Here is a 27,906-nt window from a genome sequence, read left to right as displayed (position 1 = left end):
GAGAACATACCTTTTGATAACATGACAGACATTTTGGTTACACTGGATATAAAAGCCCTTTATACCAGTATTCCACAACCAGCAGCTCTCAACTGTATTCGACACCATCTTACCCACCATATGGAACAGGAAAGAGTCCCGGTTAATTTAATTTTGGAACTTTTGGAAATAGCCCTGACCAAGAATTTCTTTCTGTTTGATGACACCTTCTATCTTCAGACCTCGGGCACGGCCATGGGGGCTGCAGTTGCTCCGAGTTTGCTATAATTTTTATGGCTGAATTTGAATCCCTCCATGTACAAAACCATCACAACCCTTTTTGGAACAATATCACCAACTGGTTTCGCTATATTGAAGATATCAACACCCATTCCACTGATTTAGAGTTCACCATCAACAGCAGTAGGTCGGCTATCAACTTCCTGGACCTAACCATCAAGGCTGAAGAGGGCAAGCTTACCTGTACCCTCTACAGAAAGGAAACCGATAGAAACTCGATACTCCACTACCGTAGCAACCATCCTCAAAGCCTGAAAACAAATCTCCCGTTTGGTCAGTTTCTACAGCTGCGACGTAACTGCTCCGACACTTACAACTATCGCCTCCCTGCTGAAATCCTTGAATCCAAATTATTAGCTCGAGGGTATCCCAAGAAATTGCTTAAGAATACCAGAAAGAGAGTCCTGTGTATCCCCCGAGAGACTTTGCTCCAGCCCAAAAATAAAACCACAGAAACTAACAGGATAACTTGCGTGACCACTTTTGGACCTAACACCAATAGGATAAAGAGCATTATTAAACAATTCTGGCCACTTATCCACCAGATACTCCCTGACGAACCACCCCCCCGCATGGCCCTTAAACGGTCGAAAAACATTAGTGAATGGCTTACACATGCCAGGCTACCAAAAAAAACTCTCAGAACAGGCCTGTGGAACCTCAGAGAGGTCACAGGACATTACCCATGTGGTTCTTGTACAGTATGTAGGTTTACCAGCAAAATCAAAACTTTTGAAATTGAAGGCAGAGACTGGACGTTACGCCAATTCACCAACTGCAAAACCCCTAACGTGGTCTAAGCAATAGAATGCCCGTGCGGCCTGAGATACGTGGGCCAGACTACCAGACCAATACATAAACGCATCGTTGAACATCGGTCCAAAATCAGATGCCGGACTCTAACAGCTCCACTTGTACCCCACTTTGTAGAATTCCAACACAATCAAGACCAAATCAAGTGGTGGGTCCTTGAGAAAATCCAAAATACAGTGAATATAAAAAATACTCTCAACTACAAAGAAGCATGGTGGGTCTTTAAGCTGCAATCCATTGAGAAAGGACTGAATGAAGCTATGCCCCTGGACAGTCGTTATTACTAAATTCTCATCTGGCCCCCTGATCTTCTGGCCTTTTACTCTGTTTTCTGATTTGTGATCTGTTTCACTTTTTTAGCCTATTAGGAGTCGCATTATATACTATCTCAGGCTCCCCCTCTTTTTATCTGAGCCCTCAGTGCAATCTTCATTAGTTATGTCTTTTGAGCGCTTCTGCCGCACAGCCGGTAATCTGCTCCGCCGTGTTTGGGTCTGCAGGGACGGCGGCCACGTTGCTGTGACAACGGGCCGCCGCCCTGCCCACACCCAGCACCGTTTAGGCTGCTGACGCGCATGCAGTAGGGATCAGTTTCTGTTACCTTGGCAACGGGCCGCTGCCTGGACTTCACTCAGGCCCCACACACGCATGTGCCGGGGAACAGTATCCGTTCCCCGAGCATGCGCGTTCATATCCCCTTGCCGGCATACATAGTTTAGTGCGGTACTGTGGAGTGAGCCGCTCCAGCCCATTCGTAGGCAGCACACCCGTGAGGTAAGCAGCTAGTGGACGTGGCCCCCTGCTAACATCACCTTTGTGCTCCTCTGCACTCTACCTAGCGCCCCCCCCTATCCTTACTTTAGGGGACGTCCTCACGGGCGCTCCACTCGTGGACCCTACTAATATCCACTTGATGTGCTTTTCACCCACAGCACTGCGGCTATCCATTGGGCGCTAAGGGTTCCTGACCTCATCTATGTTTCCTCATCATTTGGCGTGCCATCTTTCGTAGGCTTTACTCCATGGACACGCTGGATGCCTACCCACTGGCCGCACCTTAACTGCATCCTGTTAAGTTCTCCTATATGATCAGAACATATAGGTAAGCACTCCATCTTCTGTCATTTTTCGCTATTGAAATTATCACAGTGCTGTTTAGTATTTTGCAAACATTGACAGGGGGATCCTGTCCCCCCCCCTTTCTTACTTCTGGTTACAGCTATTTCCAGAAAGAGATGCCCGCCACCTGGTCTCTTTAACTCATGTTGCATCTACCTCTTCACTGATGCCCGTACTAGAATTCAGCAGAACACATCACTACTGAGTCTCCTCTCCTCCCCCTGGACACAAGCTCAAGGTTGGCTTGCTTTTCTGTTTTTAAGTTTACAATGTATTGCTTTTAACTACACAGGTCTTTGCATTTGACACTTCCTGTGACACCTTTGCACTTTGTGCTAAGTCTAACACTCCCTCACCTTGTGTTTACCACCCATAGGGAGACACAATCCTTTGGCCCAGAAGAAGGCACCAAATCCTGGAAGCCGAAACGTCCATGGGTCCAGCTTCAATCGTGTTGGCCCCAAGTACACCTTTGGGAATTTCTTCTGTTCCCGACATAGACCAAGGATTGGTCACCTATAGCTAATAGACTAATATCGAGATTCATATAGGCTTTGCCCTGATTACATAAGGACAAGCACCTTTTCTATATGCTTGCGCTTGCACTAAAGAAAAGCGCCCATTAGACATGCTCTTGCTTTACTACAGTCTATCACCATACTTCACTGCACTTAACTTTTTGTAAATGAATTTTATGTTTTCTTTTGTATTTGTTTGTTTTTTCTATTTTGCATTTATACTCATCAGTTTACAACTAATGTGATGTTTTGATGGAATATATATATATATATGTGAATGACTTATACTTCTGTAAACTTTTCGCTGCAGAAGGTTTTTTAGGGCTTTTTGTTCCTAGAAAATGTTACTCGATTACTCTTGTAAGCATCCAATTCTTTTACCTTGATTAAACCCTGGTGAATATATTTGTTGTAATAAACTTACACCATGTACAAATTTTGTGTCTACATGTACGAATGAATGTGCATTGAACTTCTTTCCCTGTTGGGATCTTTTAGACTTTGACACAAGTTCAGAATAGTGGTGACCTTTGTAAACACCAACTAATCCCCTTGTGTTTTGAATAATGGCATATAGCAATAAAAATATGCATTAATTATTGTCAGGCGGCTACCCCTGTATGTGATATACCGGCGCCTCTTGAAGGCAGCGGATGCCAAGGGGTGCCGGGTCCACCTGACCGACAACCAGATGAGAGTCCTGGAACGCATACGCCCAGCGCTCCACTGCATACTGATCGGACGCTGTGCGTGTTGTGGTGTGCCAGGAGTGTACAGGTTGCACATATGTCTTTGTAGGGAGATGTATGGCTGCGTATGTACAGGGACGTGAACGTGCCACATGTGATTCCTATCAAGTGTGTGACACATCGATGGTAAGCATGCTGTGCAAATGTATGTGTGGGTGCACACATGTAATGAATTATGAGTATGTACTGTGGCATGGTTGTGGTGTCACACATGGATGCTGGTTCATGCTGCATGTATATAAACTATGCACATGTGCATGTGGGTGTATTTGACAAGTGTGCAACTGTGATGCAACATGGATGCATGTGACACTGACATGTAGAAGGCTGAATGCGAGATGTGACATGGATGGCGATCTCATCACTGCCACAGTTGGTGGAGATTTACACATGCATGTAAGTCTGGTGGCATGTGTGCATGTGTTGTGCACTCCACGTGTTTCATGTGACGTCAGGCTCACCTTCGGCTGCTCGTGCTCTTGTTTGTGTATGGACGGTGCTGCCTGGTGCAATATTCCTGTTGATTTGCTCATGTGTGTGAGTTGAAATGACATGTGTGTTGGGGAGTGTTATGACATGTCTGTAGTTTTACACTGCCACTCATGTGCAAATGTCATGTGTGTATCAGTCCATTGTACAGTGCCCTGATGCCTGTGTTCTATCTCTCCCTGTCTGCAGCGTCAACTGATGAAGAGGGCGGAGAGGGTGCTGTGGAGCAAAGCGGCAGGGATCGCACCACCAGCCGGAGACGCAAGGCCCGGTTCTCATCCCACGTTGTCATCTCATCGGGGAGTGAGGAGTCTGGTGCCGCGTCCCGGCCGCAGCTGCCGAGGGTATTTCCAAGAGGCGGAGGTCAGAGGTGGACTCCTCAGCAGCAGAAGGGGCAGCTGAGACCCCACAGGGTCCGACGGAGGAAGATGGCATGGAGTCATCCAGGTTGGTGGGGGGTTTGGTGGAGGAGGAGGCTGTGGAAGGGACACACACGAGGTCTGGAGGTGGGGATTCCATTGGTGCTAGTGGTGCAGTGCAGGGGCAGGGACAGGAGGCAGCACAGGCTGCCGCGGAGGTGCCTGTGTGTAATCCTGTCCCCGATCCTGTGACTGCATCATCCTGCACCAGCAGGGATGCCTACGTCCAGACCCGTTTTCAGGGAGGGGATGAGCGCACAACAACTGGCCTTCCTCTCCCTGCGGTCGTGGCAATCCGGGACTGGGTTGAGCCTGTCCTGGCTGTGATGGCGTTGCGTCAACGGGGCATGCGAGGTGACCTGCAGTGTTTTCGTGAAAACACTGCACGTCATCTCGGATGCCTCGTTGACCTACTGGGACGGGTTACCAGGGCTGGATTCCTCCATATGGTGGACCTTATTCCGACCCCCTCCTCACCTGAACCCCCCTATGCGCCAGTAGTTCTCCATGCCATCTTCCCACCCATGTATCACCTGGGTACCCTGTGGAGCTGCCTCTGACCCAGCGGCCAGGCTGATGGAGGACACATCCCTGCCACAGTAGGGAGTCAGACATCCAGCAGGGGTGGCCACCACGACAACTGCACCCCAGCCGGAGGAGGACGTGCAGGCAGCAAGAGCCAGGGCACTGGCACAGCAGCAGCAGCAGCAACAAGGTGGGAGCGATGATGGCTCGGGGCCATCAACATCGAAGGGGCAGGCATCGGCCACAGGGCAGGAGGACCCAGGATTGGAAGTGTCTTCCGTGTGGCAGCGGTTGGGCCAGGCCATAGGTGCCGAGCGACGGCGGGCAGAAGAGGCACGGCTCACAATAGTCAGGGCGGAGAACACCATGGGGAGGGCACTGAGGCGGGCCAAGTGCCTCGAGGCTATTCGCAGGGAGTTGGAGTCCAACATGGCATCGTCCCTGCGAACCCTCAGGGCCATGGAAGAGGACCGCCTCCAGGACATTGAGCAGGAGTTCGATGATGCCCTGGCCCGGGACATCGGAAAGTGAGCCGTGGGACTAGCCCGCCGCCATTGTAAATAGTTTTTAGTGTTAGGTTTCATTTTCGTTTTTTTCTTTATTTTGGGGTGATTGGACTATGCCCCACACTTTTGTATATAGTTCTTTTCTTAGGTAGTTTTTTGGATAGGTTTCATTTCTTTCGTGGGGCTCATGGACCCTGGATGAACTCGGTGTACATATTTGAACAGTGGATCATGTGAGGATTTTATTAGATTAAATTAGTTCAGAAAAACATGTAAAAGTACGGCATAGAAAAGGCAGTATTGACAAGTGGAAAAGGGCTGGGGATACAGCAAACAGGCAAATAATCAGCGCCAGATGGACCAAGGGAATGGGTTCATGCCATGAGGCAGAGGTATGGGTTATAGAGGAAGGGGTGGTTTTCAAAGCAATCAGGGTGGTTTTCAAAATGCGCAAAATGAGAATCAGAATGTACAAGGTGAATTTAACCAAGGTGGAGTAGTCAGACAGTCATCCCCTGTATGTTGGACTTGCAGGATGGTAGGGCACATTGTGTACTTATGTGGGAGCTAAGGGAATGTACAGATGTGAGACAGCTTATCGTCCAACATATAGCACACAAACTAGGGAAAGGTTTGCCCAAGATCAGACAGTGGGCCTCATTACGACCCAGCCGCTAAGTGGGTAACGGTGCCGTAAAAGGCTGCAGCGCCGGTAACCACTTAGCGCCTTACTACGAGGTCCCTTTGCGGAACCCGACCTGAACGGCTGGTCTGGACCAGCCGTTAAAGTAGGGACCTGCAAAGGGACCTCGCAGGCAATTACGGTACCGCAATTTGCGGTACCGTAATTGCCGCCTTCCCTATTCCCATTGAGCCCTATGGGGCAAAAATGGGAATGGAGAAGGGCCATGGTGAAATGGGGAAATACCGCCCCGCCAACTTTGGAATGGGGCGGTATTTCCCCATTTCACCATGGCGGACTCGTTAAAACACCGGCACCAACCATGGTGCTAATAGCGCCATGGTTTAGCGCCGGTGTTGTAATGAGGGCCAGTGTATCAGACACAAGCGCCACAAATGCAACAGGCACAGCAACCACAGTAAGCGCAAATGAATCCACGACAAGGGCAGTCGCAGCATGCCCCCATAGAGACACAGCAGTATGCAAACATGGGACAGTTGCTGACACCTAGGATAGGGGGTGTCTCTGTAGTGGGAGGGAATCCTTTCACAGGTACAGAGTATGCATGTACCCACAATAGGACAGCTCACACAGTGACTTGATGTGTTCAGTACTATCTGTGACAGCAGACCCGCAAGAGAAACCAAGGTTCAATGTGACAATTGGAGGTGAATCTTTTTCATTTTACGTGGACACTGGGGCTACTCGTTCATGTATACGACAGGGACAATATCCAATGTCGGGAATTGCCATGAACGCTCAAGGGTTCTCTGGAGCTGTAACTCAAGTTCCTTTTACTGAGGAATTACCAGTCTCTAAAGGAGAGTGTGACATGTCCGTTCCATTATTGTATTCCCAACAGACATCAGTTAACATTCTGGGAAGAGATTTGATGACAAAACTTAACATGACGATTTCATTTACTGATGAAGGGATAGTGTGTTCCACACCTGGGATACACTATTTAAATGTGGGCAAATTTATATTGGCGTACACAGGGAAAGTGGCTCTGCAATGTGTTTCAATTGAGCCAGAGGTTTTCCTTTATGGGGTGAGCATCTAATAACTTGGCTACCTGGCTTAGTGGGAAAGATGGTGAGGATATCTGATAAGTTCTTGTTTAGACCACAGATACATATGGACAAAGAGGGGGGACAGACTATCCCCCTAAAGTTAAAAGCAGCCATGGTACGAAGGGAAATGGCAATGCATGAAGGAACAGATGACGAGGGCAGACCATGGAGGTCAGTGATAGCTCTCAAAGAAGGGTATAGGCTGACTGACATTACTGACGATGACATGCTTAGGGATGACACCACAGACGATGAAGTAGTGTTTCACATGAGCAATACTTACTGGACACGGATAGAGAGAAGGGAAGCTCCACAGAGAACTGCAATAATGTGGCAGCATCCAGCATTTTTTGACAATGACTTAGAGAAGGTGACAAGTATTCTATGGACAACAGGACCCTATGACGTAGGCCTGTTTAAGAGGATAGCAGAGGTTAAAATAAAGTTGAAACCAACAGCAATTTGACCTCGAGCAAGGCAATAACCCATCTCTCGAGAGGCTGTTGAGGGTATTTTTAAGACCATTTAAGCACTGATGGAACAAGGCATTCTAGTACCATCAGAATCATTGTGTAATACTGCAGTGTATCCTGTGAAAAAATCGAAGGGAGAGTCGTGGAGCTTCATACAGGACATGAGACCGATTAACCAGATTGTAGATGCAGAATTTCCCTCAGTTCCTAATCCAGTGATGATACTATGCAGTATCCCAGTGGAAGCTCGATATTTCACGGTGATTGATTTTTAAAAAATGAATTTTTCTCACCCTCTTGCATAAAGACCCAAAAGACTTGACTTCATTTACTTTCCGCCAGACTCATCTGAAACATACTAGGCTGCCGCAAGTGTACTGTGAGTCTCCATTGATCTTTAACAGGGTCCTGCAGATGGACCTTGGCAATATTGATTTGAAAAGTGCCATGATGCAATACGTAGATAATATTATAATCTGTAGCATGACAGAAAATTAATGTAGGCAAGATTCAATTCAGTTGATGACTATTTTAGCAGACAAGGGATACAAGGTAGACAAAGAGAAGCTACAGTATTGTCAAGAAGAGGTGTCAGTTGATTTCACATGAGGGAAAAAATGTGACACCTGAAAGGGCTGAGGCGATTCTGAAAACTGCAAAACCACATACAGTAAAAGAGATCCAACCATTTTTGGGGCTATGTAATTATGTTAGAGCCTGGGTGTTTGATTACAGTTCGTACACAAGACCCCTTTTGCAGGCTTTACAAAAGGCACAAGTGGACAAGGTCGCAATAGAATGGACTGAGGAGATGGAGGAAGGATTTGAAGAGTTGAAAAAAGCAATTTGTACAGCTCCTGTTTTGGGAATCCCCAATTATGCTGAGGAATTTTTCTTATTCTTGCACACAAATGGGACAGTCATGACTGCAGTGCTTACACAGAGGACCACATTGAGGTACAAGCCTCTAGCGTAATACAGTGGGATGTTAGACCCAGTTATAAAAGGACAATTTCCTTGCGAACAGTCATTGGCCGCCACCACATTCGCAATTTACAAATCTACAAGTATTGTGATGGGTTTCTCTATGACATTTTTTGTGGAACATGCTTTGTTTGCCATTTTAGAAAAACCCAAAGGCACATTAACATCCCATAGAGCTTCTGCTTACGAAGTAATGATTTTGAACCCAACAATCAAAATTGACAGATGTAAGATAGCAAATCCTGCTACGTTTATAGCTGAGCCAGTGACAGAAAATGAGCATGTTCATGATTGTGCAAACAAAATTGAATTTTATGATGATATAACGCTTGTAAGGGATAACGCATTGGCAGGAGGGGAAATTCTCTTTATTGATGGTTCTTCGAAAATTGATCAAACTAGTGGAGAAAGGCATTCTGGTGCAGCTGTAGTGAGGCACAGTGCCAATGGGGAAATTGAAGTGGTAGTAAGTGAAAACTACCATCTCACTTTTCAGCACAAGCAGCAGAATTGGTAGCGCTTATTGTCGTGCTTGAAAAACATGAAGGACAGGAGGTTTCGGTGTACATTGACTCCACCTATGTGACATCAACAGTACACGCAGGGCTAGCACATTGGAAAAGGAGGGGCTACCTCCATGCGGATGGCACTCCAGTACAGCACACATCCTTACTGGACAAGCACTACAATTCGCAGTAGCCATAGCGGTTGTTAAATGCACCACTCACACTAAGCTAACAGACTTTATTTCTTGTAGAAACAAATCCGCAGATGTAGAGACCAAGAGGGTTGCATATTCTCCAGATATTTCAAGTTTTGATACTCCAAATGTTAGTCACAGTTATGGTCCTGCCAGAAGGGTCTAATAAGTTAGCGATGACCCAATTATTGAAGATTCAAGGAAGTGCACCACAGGAAGAACAGTAATTATGGAAACAAAGGGGGTGTTCTTTGTCTCCCTCAGAAGCATTGTGGTGACAAGATAGCACTGGAAAGTCGGTGATGCAGTAACATTGTTAAAGGTAGCATTTGAACAGCTGCACTAGCCTGCAAATGTTACTACGGAAAGCCTTGCTGCACCAATTGCAGAAGATTGGTTTCTTCCAAACCTGCTAGAACACATTGCATTTTATGTAGTAAATTGCATCGTATGTCAAATGTTTACCGGTGGGCATAGAATGTGAACATTTAGAGGAGTTATTCCTCGACTGAATGGTTCTTTTCAGCATTTACATATTAATTATATTGATATGCTGCAGATGTGTAGTGGATACAGGTATCTGATAGTGGTGGTGTGTCCCTTCTACAGGTGGATTGAGGCAGGTCCATGTACACACGCTGACGCCACTTGCGGTGCACAGTTTCTAGTGCGCAAAGTTTTTCCAAGATGAAGTATGTGTGAAGTGCTGATAACCGATAATGGACCACATTTTGTCAATGAAGTATTTGAACAGATAGGGCTTTTATTGAGCATAAAGCATACATTTTCTTCTGCTTATCACCCGCAAGTGAACGGAATATGTGAGAGACTCAGTGGCCTCCTTAAGGAAAGGATTGTCATGCTCAAGTTAACACTGAAGAAGGGATTGCTATACTGCCTGCCCTTACCTTTGTATGCCCTAAGGAATCAGCCTGGGTCGGACCATCACCTCACACCCCATGAACTAGTGACTGGGAGGCAAATGAGAACGTTTCTTACACCTCGATTGAGGAGTAGAAGTGATGCCCAGAGTACAGTAAAAATGTTAGGAAATGAATTACGTGATTATTTGACATTTATGACCGCTAGTACCTCTCTCATTTCAGATCAACTCAAGCGCCAGGGGGGTCGGTCTCAGAACACAGATGAAAATCATTCAGCAACCAAACCTATTGAACTATTATCAGCATCCAAGATATTTGCTGGCGATACCGTGCAAATCAGAAACTTCACTAGGAAGTGGCACGAACTGAGATTTAATGGACCGTACAGTGTCGAAAATGTCACTCCCTCAACAGTACACGTCCAAGGCAGACGAGCCTGGATACATTTGAATGACACTAAACTGTACTGCAGCACGACCGAGCCTCCCACAGTTGTCGATTCAGAAGCAAGACAAGAAGAAGAATTTTAGCATGTGCAGACTCGATCGATGATAAAGAAGAAGGATGATAAATCAACAAGTTGATTAATAAATGCTGATTGCATTTGGACTGTGAGTCCACTTGTACACTCATTATAGATATTATAGTAGGCATGCAGATCTTTTGCCAGGAGTCACAGGAATCTGTGAAAATAAACTTTAGAAAAACATTGATGTATCACGAATATGCATGATTTCGATTTTGAGTTTGGTAATTGGAAAAGGAATCAATACCCTGATTCGTTTCTGACTGCGTATCTATTTGGCTAAATTTAAGGTCCTCACAGATGGGGATGCACATCGACCTGTGCTTGCTTTTTTTGTATTTATTCTTCAAGCTTATCCTGCTCTTGTCAGAAGAAATATTGGTATCCACACTTTTTTAAAGGCTCCTAAAAATGGGCGAGTGATCAGAAGGTTGCTAATTGCCATTATTGAACAAATATTGTTAATCTAGAAGCAGAAGTGTCATCTTATTCCCTTAAAATATCACAGTAAAAATAAGAAATGAGAAAAACATAATGATGAGGAATGAGCAAGCCCAAGAAATTCCAGAGTGGCATAAGTGGTGTGGGCTAATATGTTGGTTCCTGATATATGTATGTGCAACTATACTTTGCATCTTTTTGTTTCTCCTGTTAACCATTCCCTATTATAGTAATGTTCCATGTAAAGCAGAGACTACTTTGATCCTCCCACTCCATGAACTATTGTTGATTTGCCTGTCACTACAAAACCAAAGCCCTTTTGTTGTCTCAGCAGCGTAGAGCTGCTTTAGAGTTGTTTTCATGGGCTGCAACCATGATGTTGGGGAGACATAAGAGAAGTGTGGAGGAGGATAATGAGGGGATAAATACATACTTAGATAATGCATCACATCTGGGTCACACCATGTGGTATAAACACATGAAAAGTGTTGCAGAAAGAACATCTAAAGAGAGTTGTTATGTTTGTGCCCTCATACCTTATGCCATGAATGCTGCCCAAACTTTCATTGCCAGAGAAATTCAAGAATATGATGCCAGATTTCTGCTTCGCCTTGCTGCATGCATGACTTGAGGACAGTTCCAAGGGAATTGGGCCACTTTACGCTGGAGATCGAGATGGTAGTTTCAATTTCAGGACGATTAAATTAAAACTACGCAGATGGAAAAGGAGCCTGCATGGAAGAGCAAGATGCTCACGTATCCTAGGGCAGGACAAGATGAAGTGGTCATAAAAGAAATTAAGAAAATGGACTGTCCTCATAGAATAGAGACCACTTGGACACCTGGATGCTGGGAACGATCTCAGCTGCTAGTATATGGATGATTGAAAACCAAGAAGGGATGGGAAGAAGGATGAATGTCCTGTGCAGCTCATTTATTGAAATCAGATTACGTACGAGAAGTACAGAAGGTAAATGATGAAGTCATGAGCTGAATATGCCGAGCTGCTGACATGGGTAGAAGATGAGTCAGGCCCAGTGATCGTCATTCCAATGGCAAATGTGACACTGTGCTTTCAGAGTGAAGGAAAGAAGGATGTGGGAGTTAACATAGGTTTCAAGACTACAGTTGATGTCTCCGAGATGGGAGCAGGGACAGCCGTCTTGATAGATTGATATTAGGCTTGTGCGTCCAAAGTCTACATGAAGCTGCCCAAAGATTGGGGAGGAACCCGTTCCTTAGTGATCGTTCATGTTCCAGTGTTAGTGATTCCTCAAAGTGACCTGGAAATTGGAGAATTTCCAAAATCAGATGCCCATTTGAGAAGGAGAAGATCGCCTGGATTCCTCAATAGAACCAAGAGGGAGAATTACTTCTCAGCAAAATCGATAAATGCCTGTGAAGTTATCCCCTATGAGCAGAGACTGTTCAGCAAAACTGCTTCAATCTTCCCGACTTTCTTCATGCCTGGGATCCAGACGGTGGCCATGGAAAGTGGCTACAAATCACTCGCTGGGAGCATCTGCAGACAATCAACACTACCATAAAGGGATTCAATGCTATAAAGGAGAATTGAGGGCCATGTGACTAATGACCCTCCAGAACCGATATGTCCTGGATATGATCACAGCAATGGAAGGAGGAGTTTGCACCAAAATAAGGCCATCATGTTGCATATTCATACCGTCTCACGATGACGGGAATGGGATCTTGACAGAGGCCATAACGTTGCTGACGAAACCTACATAATAAGATGGAATATAACACAGAGGATGTTACAGACAACAGCTGTTTTGCTTCTGTCTTCTCATGGGTTCCATATTGGATGACAAGTATCTTCAAGTTTCTTGGAGAAATCTTGGTGATGGTGATATTTGGATTCTGTGTGATCAGGGTAGTAATCACACAGTACAAGAAGACAGCAAAGAAGGCAGTACGAATGAAGATCATGATCGATTTTGAATCAGGATTTGAAAGAATCCATAAAGGCCAGCATTGTAGCACCTGGAGCGATGAAGTTCCTCTATCCTATATCCAAAGATTCACAAGAAGTACTTGGGACGATGGGTCTACTGTAACCCAAAATGGACTATGCAACTATAAGACCTGGGGCCTCATCACGAGAATGCAGCGGTAGAGCTATTACCGCCGTATTTAAGGGTCCACCAGATCATGACCTTGGCGGACTTCCCCCCAGCTCTTGGCTGGGGGGAAATCCGCAGCAAATTTGCCAGTTTTTGGCGTGTTTACCGCCGGCGGGAAATACACCGGCGGTAATAGCGTGAATTTTCCCTATTGGCCCAATGGAGAATGAGGAATTCCCGAATGGGCCCATTGGGGAATGGGCACTAACCATTCCACCAAACCCGCGATCCCGCACTTATAGCGCCTGGGGGTTTGGCGGTAGGGCTATTAGCACCGGCGCTATTCGCCGGCGTTACCGCGCAACTCGTGATGAGGCCCCTAGAGTGTTGACGAACATGCTAAATCAAACGGTTCCTTGAAAGGAGTGATGAAGATCTGGACTCCAAACAAACACTTTTTCAAAAGAAGATGCAAAGACGTGGAAACCGATGAAGGTGTGGTTGATGAATCAACCAGAGGGAGGAGTGTATGCATACCGTGACAAATGTTCAATAAAAGTTATCTGTTAAGAAAGCCATACTAGATGATGATCATTTGGAAAAGGTACCGGAAGGAATATGAAGACAAGAAAAGGAGAAGCTGGTGACATCACAAAGATAAGCATGATGCACTGAGAAAAGTGGTTGAAGAAGAGGATGTATGCACCCTATGGAATCTGATGTCAAAATAAGGAACTGAGTAAATGTTCCTGTGCAGGAAAGAAGATTTCATGCGTAAATGTGACACACTGAAGACAATGCAAACCCTTTGATATCTGTACAGATGCTGTAACGCAAATAGATTAAGTGATCATAGAAGCTGGCTACATGTAGTGAATAGACTCAGAAGCCGCAAATATATATATATATAAGGAACTGGACATCGATGTCACAATTTTAGTATGCTCTCCCCCACAGAGAAAATGGATCGAAAATTGTGTCGTAGCAAAGAATCAATTGAGAGCATGAAGGAAGCGAGAAAGGCTGCTTGGCCTGATGTCAAGACTGGAAGCAGCTAAGAACTGGTTATCTGTTCTCAAAGAAAGCAAACGTGAGAAGCCGGATCATCCCTTGATTAAGGCATGAGGAAAGAATACCATGAGTGCCAAGTTTATTAATTCAAGACAATTAAAGGCAATGAAATGTGCCAAATCGCTGTCTCCTGTCACGCAAGTCTAGGATGAAAATAGGAGGTGGGCAAGCAGACCAGAACATGATAAGCATGTACCCTTACTACCTTATATTCCCAGAGAAAAGAAACTACTAAGAGGCCGAGTTCAAAGACAAGTCTGAAGGCATGGGTAATGAGAGATGCAGGACTAATTGGGTGTGGAGGTAAAGTCAAGTTCACCCACTGGCACCTGGATCTGAGCTTATGCGCTGCTAGTGTGCCGGATGTTCCAGACATGGTATGAGTGTGTCAACCAATTATAGAGGGCCATATAACGAAGAACCTTATAGTTTAAAAACTAATAGTATTCTGTGTACTTAATAAGTGCTGAGGATGACTTGCAATAGAGGCAGGCTTACAATGTGCACCTGATAGTAGATATCCTATCACAACCCGACCCCTAATAGAAAGTATACTTGGATGTTTTCCTTGAGCCAACCACAACCCTTTGTAGGTTTTTCTTATTTGCCACATAGTATGATGTCACATATGACACATATTTAGTATAAAGGATTATGTTCATGTGATTTGCACCGAGAGAACACGAGCAAACGTCCAGTGATGTCCGTTGTAATTCCCTGTTTTAGACAATTGATGATAAAACAGTCTAACGCAATTTTGCCAACTTCCTTAGCAGTTACTCTGCATCCAATCCATTGCATGACATGCTACTATATAAGGACCATAAATTCATCATTATTGATTTGCATGCAAAAACCTTTTATGTTATGCAAGAATACAACTGATCTTTGCTGTTGTTCAATAAGGAAATGAGAAAGATAACATAATTTTTGTTTTTAAACCTGTGGCATATTACAAACCCAGATAAGACATACACTGATTTAGTGCTACATATAGACAGCACTTTTTGGAGTCACATTAACACAGGGACACTATGGAATGGCGTCATGATGCCTACCCCCGGGCACCCAGACCAAGTCCAGCAACCCCGGAAGCAGGCATCAAGTTACCCCAAGCAAGCCCAACAACCCCCGCTAGGGGCTATTTGGGTGCAGTCCTGGCGCCTATGGCGCCAGGCTCATATGGAGAGTCAGTCCTGGCGCCATAGGCGCCAGGCTCGTAGATTAAAACTCACCTGATGCAGACCATGCTGCAAGAGCTCCAAGCCAAACGAGGCTTGGAAGGGACTATTTTATCTAGGGACTACTTTTTTACTCGGGTGGGGCTGGGGAGGAATACTTACCTGGGACTACTTTGGAGGCTATTTAAACCACGCCCGAAGAGCAGCACACGCTTCGCGTTATTCTGCATCCAGCAGCGTAACGCTCACCGTGCCTGCAAGTCTGCATCCAGTCTTCTGCCACGTCTGCCTCGAGTTTGGAGCTCCTAGAAAAAGGGAGAAAGAAAGAGAAAAGGTTAGAACAAGAACAATACCTTTGATCCTTACCTGAATTCCCGATCCATCGCGCCTAAGAGCTGGAAGAAAGAAGTTATTTTATGCGCGTCTCCTCGCCTGCTGCAGCGCCGCGCTGAACTCACCGGCCTTCGCAGCATCTTCACATTTCACTGCATCCTCCTGCATGTTCCTGCCGCACTCCGGCACCTAAGGAGAAGACAAGAACAGCAAGGTGAGCCAAGGGAATACACAGAGGAATACCCCCCATAGACTTACCTGATTTTACCACCGGGGGTACTATTCTTCTTCACAGGTCGGCGCAGCTTCCGCTGCATCCTAGCCGAACCCCGGCCCCTAAGGGGAAACAAAAGGACAGCAAGGTGAAACAAGGGACTAACAAGGGGAACCCTCCTCACCACAAAAGACTTACCTGATTTTACCGCCGGAGGCATTATTCCACGAGACTTCATACTTTCTCTCAGCGCCTGAATAAGGGAGAAAGCAACAGGTTATATATGGACATTATTTTATCGAACTGTGTTGGATAATACAAATCCTTACCAGAACATTACCAGTTGCCACGAGGAACTCTTCAGTAGGGTCGAGCTGCAACCTGCAAGGAATCGGACAAGAGTAAAAGTCAGGCATTTGAACTCTTACGAACTACATACTTACGGCGTCTTGCCGGGAATATCGGAGTCAATATTGTCCTGGAACTCACCAATTCCTTCGAGCTAGTGAAGCAACTGGTTATCTACGTGGCCCTGCGCTCAATGCAGGATGGAGAGCTCACCTTTTCAAATCATCAGGTGAGACTATAAGAGGGGACATCCAAGGTGATCAGTGGGGAGAACAGCGGGGTGGGGGGATTTACGCTCAACTCCACGGGTGGTTAATTCCCTTTCTCCATTTGCAGAAGAATATTTCTACGGGCCAAGCAAACGGAGCTAGGTGGGCCAGTCCAGTCTGTCATCTCAGCCCTATGCGTCACATTGGTGGAGACTGCAGCAGTCCAGTCCAGATCGACGCCTCTGTGGGAGCCAGGTGAGCGTAACAGAATGCAAAGCCTACCTACAAATTCCCACCCGGGAGTTATGGATACCTCAGAGACTGACCAATTGGCCCAATTACTTGGGGAACTGAGGGCCAAAGTGCATTCCGCCCGTCAAGAAACCAATGCCCTTAGGAGGGAACTGATTTTGTCAAAGGAGCGAACTGATGACCTTGCTAGGCAACTATTGCAAAGCCAGACTGGACAAGCACCCCTACCTGGTTCCGGGGGAAATCCAGCTCCTGTGTTATCGAGTAACCCTGTGCAAATAAACCTACCTGGAAATATTCCATTAGCTCCACCCGAACGCTTTGCTGGAGATCCCAAAAGGTTTGCGTGTTTATGAACCAATGCCGCTTGCACTTTTTATGCAGACCTGAAGCCTTCCCAAATGATCAAGCTAAGGCAGCCTTTGTATTGTCATATCTCAGCGGCAGTGCAGCTGATTGGTCAATTCCACTAGTTACTCAGGATGACCCAATTCTTCAGGATTCTCAGGGCTTTCAAACGAGCATGGAAAGACTATTTGCCCGGCACTCCCAAGGACAGGCCCTGGATAATGAACTTTTGTCCCTACGACAGGGTAACCAGGACTTTTATCTTACATCGCAACTTTTAATAGGATGATAGTGGAAACTGGATGGCCTGGGGTAAAACGAATCACATTATTTCATCGAGGGCTTCGAGAAGATCTCAAGGATGTCTTGGCTCAAGTCGTGAACCTACCTCAAGACTGTGCTGAATATATAGACTTAGTGGTCCAGTTAGATCAGAGACTTCAGAACAGAAAGGCTGATTGAGCCAAGTTTGAGAACAGGGTGTTGGTCAAAACCCACACTAACCCCAAAGGAGCAGAGACTTCAGAACCCATGCAAATCGGAGGGGTTAAAGGACCCTTAACCCAGAAGGAAAGAGAAAGGAGACGGCAAATGCAATTGTGTCTATAGTGTGGAACTTCTGGGCATTTTCTACGGGATTGCCCTGTAAAACCACAAAGAAGGTGGTAGGAGCTGCTGATAAAAGCCATATGGAGTCAGACTCGGGAAACGACCATGCCCGACAAGCGTAGATGTCCGCTTGCCGAGCTTGAAGAAGGATACTCAGACCTCGCATTTCATCATACCAATGGTTCTCGTAGATCCAGGGCAGCCATCCCGTATGCACGCAGTAAGGGCATACATTGATAGCGGGGCCATAGGAAACTATGTGGACTACGAATTGGCTTCCAGGATGAATCTGCCTCTCTGCCGAAAAACCATCTCAGATGTCATCACCACAGTTGATGGAACTGAAATTGCCTCTGGGCCTGTAACTCATTCCACCGCAGAGATGACATTATTGGGTCCGGATGGGCATCAAGAGGCTATTGTGTTTGATCTAATCAAGGCCCCACAGTTCCAAATAATACTGGGGATACCTTGGTTGGAAACACATAATCCTTGTATTGATTGGCGAGAGAAGAGAATAACCTTCCCGGATTGTGCGCAAACCTGTTACCCAAAGAAAAATCTGAGTGCAGGCCTGGCCACAGTAACCACAGCAGTCATGCAACTACCTCCTGAATACCAAGAATTCCAGGATGTCTTCCAAAAAGAACAGGCAAACACCTTACCTCCTCACAGATCGTACGATTGCCAAATCGATCTCATACCCGGTGCACAACCCCCTTGTAGCAGGATCTATGCCCTTACGGAACCTGAGAACCTTCACCTACGACAATACTTAGACCAGTACCTTGCCAATGGCTTTATTCGCCCATCTAAGTCCCTTGCATCTTCAGCTTTGTTCTTCGTGCCCAAAAAGGAAGGTGACCTCAGAACATGCATAGACTACCGTGCATTGAACCAGATAACTGTTAAGAACCGATACCCATTGCCTCTGATCCCTGAACTACTAGACGAAGTGAAGGACGCTTGCATATACACTAAATTAGATCCCCGGGGGGCATACAATCTAGTACGTGTAAAAGAGGGCGACGAATGGAAGACTGCTTTCTGCACTAAGTATGGGTTATTCGAATACCAGGTGATGCCTTTCGGGTTGTGCAATGCACCTGCAGCCTTCCAATACTTCATGAACGATGTCCTTCGTGAACTCATTGACGTTTGTGTTGTCGTATACATCGATGATATTCTAGTATACTCCTCTTCAGAATCTGACCATGTGAAGCACGTCCGAGCAGTCTTTGAGAAATTGCGCCAGCACAAACTATATGCAAAACTGGAAAAATGCATTTTTCATGCCACAGAAGTTGAATTCCTTGGGTTTATCCTGACCCCAAAGGGAGTCCGAATGGACTCACGAAAGGTGGACACAATCCTTAAGTGGCCATCACCAAGTTCAGTTAAAGGAGTACAAAGTATGCTCGGCTTTGCCAATTTCTACCGCAAATTCATCCCGGATTTTTCACATGTTGTACATCCCATCACAGAACTCTTGCGAAAAAATAAATGCTTTATGTGGACTGAAGAAGCTGAAGATGCCTTCCAAGAGCTGAAAGCGAAATTCACGTCTGCACCTGTATTAAAAAACCCGCGCCCTGAACTTCCATACACAGTAAAACTGATGCATCCACTCTAGCCATGGGAGCTGTCCTGTCTCAAAAGGACCCTGAAACTGGCCAGCTTCACCCAGTAGTGTTTTGGTCCGGAAAGTTCTCGGCACCTGAGTTAAACTATGTGGTTACCGATAAGGAGTTATTAGCCGTTAAATCCGCCTTCAAGGCTTGGCGGCACTATCTTCTCGGTGCCAGGCATACCATTACTGTGATCACCGATCACCGGAACTTACAGTATTTAAAGACAGCCAAGGCCCAATCGTCACGTCAACTCCGATGGGCATTTTTTCTTTGCCGAGTTCGATTTCGTGATAACCTATCGACCAGGTTGTAAGAATGGTAAAGCAGACGCTTTATCCCGAATAGGGATGAGAGAGGCAGAAGTGACCACTGAACCAGTACCTATAATTCCCGAACAAAGGATTCTTGGCATGACTACTCTATAGACTCTAGAGGATATTCAGGTAAAGATCCAGCAACTATTTGATTCTACAGGCTTGCAGGACTGGGTAAAGAAAGGCCCGGACTACTCTGTCACCAATGATCTGCCTTATTGCCAAGGACGGCTATTTCTGCCACACAAGGAACTACAAGAGCTAGTCATTTCCCGTTATCATGATACCCTAATAGAAGGGCACCCAGGTATTGCAAAAAGTGAAGCTAAAATTAAAAGACAATTCTGGTGGCCCACCTGGCGAAAGGATATTAAATCATTTGTGATGTCTTGTGGCATTTGCGCCCAAAACAAAAGTCAAAAGAAAAAACCAGCTGGACTCTTACAACCTTTAGACATTCTGCCTACACCATGGCACACCTTATTGTTAGACTTTATTACTGATCTACCCCCATGCAATAGATTTAACACCATTCTAGTTATTGTGGATCTTTTTTCCAAGATGGCCCACTTTATTCCTTTAAAGGGATTACCTTCTGCTTCAAACCTGGCCAAGGAGTTCCTCGAAAACATTTTACGCGTACACGGATTTCAGTCCATATTGGTCTCTGACCGGGGCAGTCAATTCATTTCAAATTTTTGGAAAAAATGCTGTCAATTGGCACAAATCGATGTGAGGTTATCGACCAGTCACCATCCCCAGACCGATGGTCAAACGGAGAGGACCAACCAGACTCTCGAACAATACCTGCGTTGTATGTTACATCAGATGGAGAGTAATTGGAAAGACATTCTTTGGATCGCCGAATATGCATACAATAATTCAGTACACTCTGGAACTGGACAAAGCCCCTTTTATACCTTATAATGGGCACCATCCTCGAACCTCAGACCTTGACTCACCCCAACACTTAGAAATGCCCGCAGTCGACCATCTGCACGCTACGATTACACAAGCCTTTAAGGAAGCAACTACACATTTAAAAGAGGCGAAAGAATTGATTCTCCACAATACCAAATAGGGGACCAAGTATGGTTAGCCACAAAACATATACCTCTAAAGGGAACACAGACCTTTAACCCCAGATATTTGGGACCTTACTCTATTAAGGCCATTATCAACCCGGTGGCTGTCAAGTTGGACTTACCTGCTAATATGCGAATTCATCCCGTCTTTCATGTGTCACTTTTGAAGCCAGTACAACCAGGGACAAGACTAACCAAGCCACCAGACCCCATCCTTGTAGACGGAGAACCCGAATTTGAAGTTAGAACATCCTGGACTCGAAGCTGATAAAGTCAAAACTTTTTTATTTAATCGACTGGAAAGGTTACGGACCACAGGAAAGGTCATGAGAACCTAGTGACCATGTTCATGCACCCCGATTGGTGAAAAAATTCCACCGAAATTTCCCAGACAAGCCGAAACCACAGGGAAGAACGACTTTAGGAGGGGCCTTGGGGGGGGGGGTGCTGTCATGATGCCTACCCCCGGGGACCCAGACCAAGTCCAGCAACCCCAGAAGCAGGCATCAAGTTACCCCAAGCAAGCCCAACAACCCCCGCTAGGGGCTATTTGGGTGCAGTCCTGGCACCTATGGCGCCAGGCACATATGGAGAGTCAGTCCTGGCGCCACAGGCGCCAGGCTCATAGATTAAAACTCACCTGATGCAGACCATGCTGCAAACTTACCTGATGCAGACCATGCTGCAAGATCTCCAAGCCAAACGAGGCTTGCAAGGGACTATTTTACCTAGGGACTATTTTTTTACTCGGGTGGGGCTGGGGAGGAATACTTGCCTGGGACTACTTTGGAGGCTATTTAACCCACACCCGAAGAGCAGCACACGCTTCGTGTTATTCTGCATCCAGCAGCGTAACGCTCACCGTGCCTGCAAGTCTGCATCCAGTCTTCTGCCACGTCTGCCTCGAGTTTGGAGCTCCTAGAAAAAGGGAGAAAGAAAGAGAAAAGGTTAGAACAAGAACAATACCTTTGATCCTTACCTGAATTCCCGATCCATCGCGCCTTCGAGCTGGAAGAAAGAAGTTATTTTATGCGCGTCGCCTCGCCTGCTGCAGCGCCGCGCTGAACTCACCGGCCTTCGAAGCATCTTCACATTTCACTGCATCCTCCTGCATGTTCCCGCCGCACTCCGGCACCTAAGGAGAAGACAAGAACAGCAAGGTGAGCCAAGGGAATACACAGAGGAATACCCCCCATAGACTTACCTGATTTTACCACCGGGGGTACTATTCTTCTTCACGGGTCGGCGCAGCTTCTGCTGCATCCTAGCCGAACCCCAGCCCCTAAGGGGAAACAAAAGGACAGCAAGGTGAAACAAGGGACTAACAAGGGGAACCCTCCTCATCACAAAAGACTTACCTGATTTTACCGCCGGAGGCATTATTCCCCGAGACTTCATACTTTCTCTCAGCGCCTGAATAAGGGAGAAAGCAACAGGTTACATATGGACATTATTTTATCGAAATGTGTTGGATAATACAAATCCTTACCATAACATTACCGGTTGCCATGAGGAACTCTTCAGTAGGGTCAAGCTGCAACCTGCAAGGAATCGGACAAGAGTGAAAGTCAGGCATTTGAACTCTTACGAACTACATACTTACGGCGTCTTGCCGGGAATATCGGAGTCAATATTGTCCTGGAACTCACCAATTCCTTCGAGCTAGTGAAGCAACTGGTTATCTACGAGGCCCTGCGCTCAATGCAGGATGGAGAGCTCACCTTTTCAAATCATCAGGTGAGACTATAAGAGGGGACATCCAAGGTGATCAGTGGGGAGAACAGCGGGGTGAGGGGATTTACGCTCAACTCCACGTGTGTTTAATTCCCTTTCTCCATTTGCAGAAGAATATTCCTACGGGCCAAGCAAACAAAGCTAGGTGGGCCAGTCCAGTCCGTCATCTCGGCCCTACGCGTCACATTGGTGGAGACCGCAGCAGTCCAGTCCAGATCGACGCCTCTGTGGGAGCCAGGTGAGCGTAACAAATGGCCCAGAAAATATCAAGTAAACTATACATACATGAATGTTGGTCTTACATAACAATCTCTTGTATATGGAAATTATATATAGTAAAAGCAAGTTTGAACGTGTATGGGACAATATCATGGCAACACAACTACTGATATATTTAACATAAAACACAGGATTAAATCCGACTTCTAAGAAGAGAACCATCATCTCTGAACAATTTTGCATTTTAAGTACTTAATTCTAGGTAGCTGTGGAACATTGTTGGCCTGTGCGTCAGGGATTTAAAAAAGTGGGTTTATGTCACGGGATAAGGTCAGATAGTATTAGTATTTAAAACAAGGACTAAGTGACATGAGTCTCCAAGTAAAGCTAAGAATAGTAACATCATTCACACTTTTGATTGATATGCAGTCAATAACTGAAGTCTGTTGACCAGTCTGACCAGGAGCTGCACGTACTGCCCTGGACAAGTTGGAGACTGCTGTGAAGAAGTGGGAGCAGAGGATGGGGGAGTTGAGGTTGAGGCAAGAAAACAGCCTCTGCCACGGCATTTGGACACGGGTGGGGAGGGTTACAGTTGATGCCAGTTTCCTGCCATGGACTTATCCCACTGAGGTAGGTTTAGTGATCCCTAAACCTACAGGTTATGTTGGCTCCACATGAGTGGTGGTATCATCCCCACCACCAGCATGTCCCCAGCCACCAGTAGCTGTGTCTCTGCTTTGTGCCAGGGTTACATTTCCTGTGTAGCTGGACATTTCTAGATGGTGTCCCATTCACATCGGTTGCATACTTGCCAACATTCTGTGACCAAAAAGATGTAGGATTTTTCAAGTTTCAAAAATAATACTTCGCATAACAATGACGTCATAGGAAAATACAAAACATACATTGTTGCCACCACTGGAGCAACCCATCAAACAGCACAACATGGAAAGATGTTCAGATGTTTAATATGTATAATTGTGAATGGTAAGTTAACACAAATTCATTTACCTAACTTCACAGAAGGTAATCACACAAAGCTGGTAGGCAAAGTTTGCCACTGCTCTGTAGCAGCAGCCTGGGCAATACGTATTTAGTCCTGCAGTGCAAGATGAATAATTGAACGACATGGAGATTCCCTCCTCAGTCTGAACTGCAGATGCTGTGTGATGGCGGTTGCTCTGCCACTTGCCCTCACTGATGATTCACCAAAGGCCTGTCCCAACCAGAATGCAGGGCAGAGTCACGTAGCTGTTAGGTCAGTGGACTGGTCTGAAACCATCACTCAAAGGAATCATTTACCCGCCCACCGCACAGACAGATTAACTAATGTGTAACATGCTTTGTCCTGTGCCGGTCTCTAGCAGCCTGCCTTAGAGTCACATAAATTACATGCCACTGTAAAAAGCAGTAGGAACTGTAACCCAAATCTGTAGTCGGTAGGACTGCCTCAAAAGCAGTAGCCTACTGCCTAAATCAGTAGGGTTGGCAAGTATACGGTTGTGCAGCCCTTGTTTCTTGCCCGATATGGACTCGGGTTCCGTGTGGCTGCAGGAAGGTCAACTGCTGCCCCGTGGAGATTCAGGACTTCTGCCACATGCACCGCTGAGTCACTTGTCCCATCTGTGTGTCCACCATCACCTTTATCATCATCCTCCTTATCTCCCTACTCTGGAGAGCCCTCATGCTCTGCTGTACGGGCAAATACACATTTAGTGGGCTTGTTTACTCTGGGTGCTTTGTACATCCAAATCTATATTGTCAATAGAATATACTGAACATTTCCTAATGGGGTATGCCATGCACAGATAGGGTATCTGCTGGAGTAACATTTGGTTACAGGACTGCCTATGTCATTCTTAGGGATACGGGATGGATGTGTGTACAAATGTTGCACTGTGTACACAGATCACAACGTTGTGTAGTGTCCCCAATGTGTCCTTGCCACTTACTGGCAATAGCTGCAAGATAAGTGTTACCCATGTGTGTTGTTTCTATTCTTAACAGGGTGATCACAATAGTGTTTATTTGAAACCAGGACTGCCTTTTCTAGCAGCCTCTGAATCTCATTTATTTCAGTGTTTGGTAACTAAGCATTGCGGCCTTTAAATTCCACTTGCTAACTTGGGTAGCTCTCTTCAAATTGTGCTCAGTTTCTCACGGATGACTTTTGAAATCAGAAATCAGATTCTCAGGAAGCCCTTTTTTCCAAGTTATGTATTCAAAATGCTGTAACCTTTCTATAGCTGCATTTTTATAAAAACGAAAAACAAAAGTGCTTAATCTTACAATTAGCTGATGGATCAGCTGTATTTACATAAGGAGGTGTCACCGCGCACCGGATTGCGCTTTCTCAGCCCCTGCCACTTAGTTGGCCTCTCTGCTGCGTCTTCTCCCTCCATGTCTGCCTGGCTTTATATCAGTCTGCCTTCTTCCCAGTAGTCTGTGAATCTCTTCCACAGTTCCTTGCAGCAGGACTTTTAATATTTAGCGCAAGTTCCCAGGAATAAGACTAATTCTTCGGCCCAGTGTCAGAAGCGAGTTACTGTTCAGCCATGCAAACTTAACCAAAAGGTACATGTTTTTTGAGTTGAAGCCAGGAACTGACTTCAAATAATTGGTGCTTTGCTCAGTAACGTGGACCGCCACGTGTGGTCGTACAGATTTCTGGATTCGCTTGTGGAATCTTACTACACATTCCCTTTGCTTACATCTGCACCAGCAACTGGTCCGCCATTCTGTCTATGAGAAATGTGATGACGTCCATCTTATTCTATCTATGTTATTGGCATAAATAACATGTGTATTTCATAATTTTACTGATGCCATACCAGTGACATGATGTAAGATTTAGCAACTGGGAACTCAGCCATGTTACTGGTTTGCAAACATAAACATCGTCTCACTTGAATAAAGAAGCCTACTGAATACTGTGCAACACTTTGGCCCTGATTACAGTTTTGCTGGTACTCCCCCAACCCCGCCCCCCCCCAGTAATTTCAGTGGGATACCTTCAAAACTGCCTGAGATCCAGGTATTACAGGGATATGGGTGGCGGAAGGGCCGGTAAGTTCCCGTTCCACTCCATGGATGGGATTTACGGAATCACCGGCACCTTTACTGCCGGTGATGGTGATTCTGGCATTTATTTTCTGCCAGGGGCCTGATTTACCAGCAGGTCAGGCCTGCCGGTAGATCTGTGCCCCCACCGTCAAAAACATGTGTTTTGCTGCACCGGAAATAAATGTTGGTGCTGAAGGGCTTTTGTCTGCCTGCTATTATTGGCTGTGTGCATAATAATCAATCCAGTGTGCATTTGCATTCACAACATTAAGTTTGGCACTTTATGTGCACCTCTTCAGATAACATTCAAATGACTTCTAAGTGCTACCATTTGGCTGAGATATTTATGGGGGATGAATGCTCACATCTGGCTTGGAGCTAAGAACTTCATAACAGCAAGGGGAGGAGTGAGGTGGTACTACCAGCTCCCAAGAACCCTAAAACATGAGTTGAAGAAGAATAGCATGAACGATTGGGTGTTAACCGTAATATAATAGGGTCCATGGTTATTGTCTTTGCTTCCCAACAATAAAAACGAGTATAGGACACAGGGTTAGAGGGTACAGAAAGACGGAGAATGATGTACTGTTCACTTCTTGAGTTTTTGTTGTGTTATATATGTACAAGAATAATATGTTTTCTATGCATCTAAAATGCGTCCATTTGTGCTGTGATTCACTCTGTACAATCATATGTTATGTGCAATTCGACTGGAGTTAATCAAATGAGGCTCAGTGTGGCCCCCTTTCCTTGTTAGCAAGACTATTGCATGCATTGTAATACCCATCCTGCTATCCCTGACTGCTCATAGGATATCCTCTGTGCACAATCCTGAAAGCTAGAAAGAATTGGTGTCTTGCTAATGGATGTTGCTATTTACATGTAAAACATGAAAGCTAGGGTTTTGTCTGGTATATGTAGGCTCTTCACTGCATTAGAATGTGCTTCTCTGAAGAATGCAGGCAGTTTAATTGTTCGGTTGAGATGACAGTCGGAGATGAATCTTGGTTACAATCATAGGTGTCTTAAAGACCACATGATCCTTGTGGATCGCAAGGAAAGCCTCTTCCACTAACAGGGCCTGTAGTAGTCTTACAATTGTTAAGGAAGTGATTTGCACTAACAACAGAACTTTAAAAGTAAGGTATTTTTTTATTATTTATTTGATTTAAATTGATAAACAATTTTTACAAAATAGAAGATAGGTCATAAGATGTTTCTATCTGTGTTGTTAGTTTTTCTTTTTTTCCATTGCCCTCCTCCCTCCACATTAGATTAACTGGTGCATCAAAAACAGACAAGGGTTCCAACCACCCAATGTTCTATTGCAGTGGCCCGTCGAAAGTACACTCTTGAGACGTTCTGGAGGCCGCTTAACAGCTTCAATTTCTGTACAGTGGCCAAAAGGACTGCGTGTGTATTTTCAGTAATCAGAAAGCGTAATCCTGGTGAGTAGATATCCATGAAGGCCCTAGATCCTCAATCACCCCACCTTCTTTACCACCTATTCACGTGTGGTGAGGGACTCATAGGAGCGATTCAACCAGCGTATACTGTTATTGATTTGAGCTTGTCACATCCATCACCGCACTTTCTGCTACACCAAGTCCACGATGCTCCAAGTCAATATATCTGAAGAACCTAGTTACTCCGATCACACAACAGGTTTCGTCACCACTCGTCAGAATCGTCCACCAGTTGTCTTCTGTTAATGTCACAAATTAGTTCAAGATTTTACCCAAATAAGCTACCCTCGCTCTGTAAGTTCCTTTACACCCAAGGAGAAGATGTCTGCTTGTTTCTATATCATTCTCCTTGTTGCAGTAAAAAAGTAAGGTATTTAGAGAGCACATGTGCATTGGCTTGAAGGGCAAAAACATTACCCTGTGTAGAATCATATAATTTGATTTAAACTGGGTTTTATGTATGGGGCTGTGCAATCTCTGTATTCCTACCATTAAATCAATTAGCCCTGGCACTTTCCATCGAGTGAGCTTATGTTGCGATGTAGAGCATACTGCTAGGGCT

This window comes from Ambystoma mexicanum, chromosome 3q (assembly GCF_040938575.1).
Source record: "Ambystoma mexicanum isolate Mex_15411 chromosome 3q, UKY_AmexF1_1, whole genome shotgun sequence".
NCBI lineage: Eukaryota > Metazoa > Chordata > Amphibia > Caudata > Ambystomatidae > Ambystoma > Ambystoma mexicanum.
The sequence above is the reverse complement of the archived record's forward strand: the minus strand, read 5'-3'. Positions refer to the sequence as shown.